Source organism: Pinus tabuliformis, chromosome 3_1 (assembly GCF_031772625.1).
Source record: "Pinus tabuliformis cultivar Carrire ecotype Pingquan chromosome 3_1, CPIR1, whole genome shotgun sequence".
In the NCBI taxonomy this organism is placed as follows: domain Eukaryota; kingdom Viridiplantae; phylum Streptophyta; class Pinopsida; order Pinales; family Pinaceae; genus Pinus; species Pinus tabuliformis.
The window spans coordinates 426,955,533-426,961,160 of NC_142301.1; positions in this window are offsets into that span (position 1 = coordinate 426,955,533).

A 5,628-nucleotide genomic window follows, 5' to 3' on the forward strand; every position below is an offset into this window, starting at 1 on the left:
CAGAACTTAAGCAATCCGCATGCTATCAATGCCTGCAATTTGGGCATATAATTTATTGCCGCAAAATCCACATCCTCATGCTCGCGTTATCGTCAAATAAACATTTTGAATGTCCTACAATGCATAAAAGACATATTAGAACCAGCAAGTTCAAAAAAATTTGGGAAAAAATGGAGAAAATTTGATTTTAAAATTCATTTTCACGGGGTCCGCACTCACCAGTTACAGACAATGTGTAGGTCCGCATGGGCTGTGAACAACAGGTGCAGACCCACAACTTTTTTCTTTCTAGAAAAAATTCGGGGTCCACAGGGGCCACGTGTTGTGCCTGTAGACCCCCGCGAGTGAATTTCTAAACAAACTTTTCCCTTAAAAATTAAATCTAAAGCCTAAAATCAAAATGTAAATGGATGAAGTGCAAGATAAGGAGGTCGTGGATTACCTGGAGCTGATGGTTTTTGATTTCAACAGACGGATTTTCCAGAATCTTCACAGGAACTTTCTTACCCAAAAGCTCTCACTTTTCACTCTAAACTCAAATGGTAAAAATGAAGTCAGAAAACCCCTTTTTATAAGTTTTTTCGAATAAATGAATTTTTAATTTATTTATTTTTCACTTTAGAAAGGTAAATTTTTAAATCATTTTTATTTATCTTAAACAGGTATGCGTAGTGTTTTGAGTTTTTGTGTAAGATATTGGATTTTTCAGGAAAATTTATCATTTTTCAACAAAGAGCATACTTTTATCACTTTTTCGGACTCTTTAAAAAATTTATGAAAATGCGAAACATTGGAGTCCTCTTTTAGCTCTTTTCAGACTCTCAAAAATTGAAAATATTGTCGAGCACTTCATTGTTCAAACTCGTTAAAATAAATGAATAATCATCCCTTTAGTATAAGTTTACCCCTTTTGCAGACTGAAATGGACTATTTACGAAAAAGGTACACGTTGACTAATTACGGTCAATAGAGTCCTGTTTAAACCCTTTTCAGACTCGTTAAATATGAAAAGATTGTCGAGCACTTGTCTTTTTCAGCTCGTTAAAATATTTAAAAGTCATCCCTTTTGTATTATTTTATCCTTTTTAAGGCCTAAGGGATTACTTTACAAAAAAATACCCCCATGGAGTTTTCTTATGTTTTTCTTCTGACTCCCTAAAATTGAAAAACAATGAGTTTTTCCTATACTGGACTCATTAAAATTTAACAGTAAAGGACCTATTCGTTTCAAACAGGAACGAACCACTCCTTCTTAGGGTTTGAATTTTAAACTAAATTGGACTCATCTGAAGGATGATCTTATAAACAAGCAAATCTTATCCTCCTCAAGCTTGTCAAAAATAAAGAGGTACTTGCCAGAAATGGTGGGGGAAAAGAGAGAAAAATGAACCTGTTTGTTACACTTTGTTTTATAAAAACCCATCAACCACTCTTGAACACAACACTTTTGTTCACCTAGGTTGGGAAATCCTTTGCCTAACAGTTAATCAAACCATATTGAAAGTCTTCAGCCAGTTTCTGGGTATTAGCTTTGGGTCAATTGTCACCAAACCATCTGCAGTGTCGTTATGTGTTCAAGAGGTCAGTTCAAACAAACCATTCATTTACAAAATATCTGTCATCCATTTTTGACCATCCCTAAGTCAGTCCTTGCCAATATATTTCTTCAAAACTTGATCTATGATTTCATGTTGTGGGCTTGCCTACGATAGATCACTTTCTATTGAGTTCAGCTCATTATCTAGAAATATGATCTAGAAATCGTCGGTACCTTGAAATCTACATGCCCTAATGGCAGGTTTCTCGCCTTTGACGATAGGTTGCATCATTGACCTTCGATCAAAGGATTCTATGATATGTTCGACTTCAGTTCATTTATTCACATTTCATGGATTGTATTGGGTACTTTGAGATCCATTGACATTATTGGTGGTTTCTCTCACACTTGTTAACAGTTTACATTATTCACTGGTAATCAAGTGGTTTCTATCATGTTCGACTTCAACACATTCATTCACAAGGATAGATTCGTACTAGTTCGGGAAGTGGAAATCAAGACCGTGGATCTAGTTTCTACCATCCAGGCTGCGACGAATTTTGTTATTCATTATGCAGTGGGATATTCATAAATATATGGCTACGTTGATACTGTGTCTACACATGTCTATACTCTTGATGCATTACAAAAATCGTTCCTGTATCAGAACAGTTTAGTCAGTTTTCTAGTCAGTTTTGATCTGAGTATGGGAATGCCTACCTCAGTGATGATATGTCTATATATATCTATTTTGCATTGAATTTTTTTACAGTTTTTGACTAGGGTGTCCACAGGATGATCCTTGAAATGATAAAGTACTTCATGCTTCATACATGAAAGACTTCATCTTCATCTATTATAGACTTTGCACTTTAGGGGGAAATTTGTTGCACTAAAAATTGTCACTTTGACATTCTGCAATCTATGTGAGTCCATTACCACTCATACTTACCTCCTTTCCACGTCTAAAGCCTCAATTCTTCATATCAGGCCTTGAAAGTAAGAGAAAAGCTCTAAAACTCTGGTTCCACACTTTCTCTTTGCATTACCTGCGGTCCCGCACCTAATGGTCATGTTCTCTGCTCATCTGACCACTTTGTCCTTGTGTTATGGGTGCAGACCCCTGTAAAAGTTAAATAGGTACGAGTACATTCTAAAAACTCACTTTCAGTCATTTCTAGAAGCTTCTGGAAGGAATCTTAAGGTGGCAAGTTCGCTCTCTTAAGGTTCATGCATCCCATACCTTAAGGAGCTAACCCCTTGATGTGAGGAGCTTATCCCTTTGAAGGAGGATTCTATTCCTTCATAGATGGACCTGTAACCTCCTCCTCTGCATTATAAAATCAAGCATTGGGCTGGTTACTTGGGAGGTTGATAGTTGAATATTTTTGAGGTGAAATGCTGCTGGAACTTAGTCTTCTTAGTTGAGCTTTTATGAGGAGAGATTACATACCTCTAAGATCTCATTTGGAAGAGTGCAAGGCTTGTCAAAGTAAAGGAAATTCCTGTTTCGGACCCCAGGAAGAGCTTGTTCAACATCAAGGCTAAAAAGGTTAGGTTCTTCTACTTCAAAGTTAATACAAATAAGTTTGTTTTTCTCAATAAGCTGTTCATTAATGGTTATTTTATGGATTCCTTGATCACCATAATAGACATGATTTATGATATTTGCTATGCAGGTGCTATTTGATGTTTACTTATTTTTGTTTGCAGGTCTTTAAAGGATAACTCTTTCGGACGATCGAGGGATGACTACAATGAACAAGTGTTGGATCTAAGGTAGGATCGTAACACCTCTATAGTTTTTATTTGTAAATTGCATATGTCTAGAGAAAGATAGATTACTTTGTCTGTTTGTTGCTAGATTATCTTGTGATACTGGGGAGATCGGTCTTGTCTGCAAGAAGGATTTATCTGGCCAACAAATAGAGATGGTTGTCTTCTTCCTCAGGTAACAGACTAGATGTGGGGCTGAAGTGCATGGGGGATGAACAGCTGGGACGATCGTGAATGGTGGCCGTCGGATCTGGGAGAATGTGTGGAGAAGATCAATTTACTGAGGCTATTGGTCATGGTGAGAGCGAGACCTATCTGGGTTGTTTGATCTTCAATGGGTAGATGGAACGGTTATCGAGCGGCGAAGATGTGCGGGCGATAACATGCGGGAGTGATTTGTCCTGAGTGGTAATGGTTTTCATCACGTGGGCCTCGGGCGGTAAGTGGTAATTGTCAGAAGCCGTGCGATTCCACTCAATGAATGACACATAGCGGCAGAGGAGAGAGAGAAACCATCCATATCACACAGGTCTTGTCCGTGCTATTTTCCCGTGCAATATGAGCGAGGACTGTTAGATGTGGGGGAGGTGATCTGATGGTGGAGGACGATCGGGCAGGTTGCCTTTATCGTGTGCAATATGTGCCGTTGGATCGGCTCGAGAAGATCGATGGCAGAGATGTTGTGTGATGAGTTATCAGCGCATAAGGCACATGGGTAAGGTTTTATGGGTAATTTAGCTTCGCTCTTGGGGCTAAGGCCAGAAAAGGGGGTTTTGTCGGGTTTAGAAGGTGAATGAAGGAATGGGAAGGATAGAAAGTGAGCGAGGTAAGGGGAGAAAGGGAAATGACCCAAGTGGGACCCCTTTCAAGAGTAGCAGAGTAGACCGAGCCCTTCCTTGGCCTTCCAAAATTCAGCATCGAACCTTATGACTAACACTCCCAATAGATGTGAAAAGGTCGATAGTGTGGTGGCTCCAATTTTAATGTAATTCCATGGTTTTAAGGCTTAAAAGCCTAAAGAATGCTTCTGAGAGGTTTTGTGGGCCATAACCCACAGGCCTCAAGATCAATTTCTTTAAGGGAAATGGATTTTGATTAACCCCCAAAATCTCATTCCCATGTTTGCTACAATCTTCTCACCTTCTACTGCCGCTATCTGAACTATGCACCTGTCTGTGTTTTATATATATATATATATATATATATATATATATATATATATATATATATATATATATGGATTAATGGGTTTTTCCAACTCTATTTCATATGCGTGTGCACAAATGGTTTAATCCCATTCGTAAAGTTTTTGATCAACCATTGATCGTGGAAAGGATCGATGGTGACCCTATGATATCAAATTACCGTTGTATATATGCATGTCGCATGTGAACGCAGGTGGCAGAGGACTGTGTTTAATAAATGTAGAGATTCCATCAAAATGGTGAGAATACATAGGAGCCATTTGATCTTATGGATCAACGATCCAGACCCTTTATCGCATCAGCGGCAGAACCATATCGCATCGGTAGAACTCGTTTCCAAAGGGACAGACCCTAGAGTTCAACGAGTGCCGATGAACGACCAGCGATGAAACAAGGACCATTGGATCGAAAAAGGATCAACGATAGAGGTGTGATCGGCAATCGCATTTGACGGAGGTCAAGGGATGGCGGAGTTGAATAGCCGATAAGCAATATGCCTATAGCTATATCACCGATAAGCCGATCGGTGATTGGAAGGATCGGAGGTGTCAGCAATCGGGCAGCATCGGAATAGTGTTGAGGGAAGGCAATAAGAACCAGACCCGCCGATAGTTATGAATGTCAATGCATAAGATTTGAGATCTGCCTTATATGTGCTCAAGTGGGTTTCTTGTGTATTCCTTGTATTGTGTAAAGTGTTGCGGCCGAAGGGTTAAGGCTTAATGTCAATATGTGTAATGCTCATGATAGATGTGAAAAGGTCCATAGTGTGGTGGCCCTGATTTTAATGTAAGTCCATGGTTTTAAGGCTTAAAAGCCTAAAGAATGCTTTCGATAGGCTTTGTGGGCCATAACTCACAGGCCTCAAGATCAATTTCTTTAAGGGAAAGGGATTTTGACTAACCCCCAAAATCTCAATTCCATCATTTGGTATCAAAGCAGAAGAAGATTCTGCATGAAAAGGAAGATTAAAGAAGGATTCCAGAAAGAAAGAATAAGGAGCAGGAGGCACAATTGTTTAAAGCTGGAGAGTTATGGTCTTACTGTCGTGTAGAGAACAACAGTGGAAGGTGAGAATATTTGCAGCAAACCTAGAGCATAGAGTGCTCA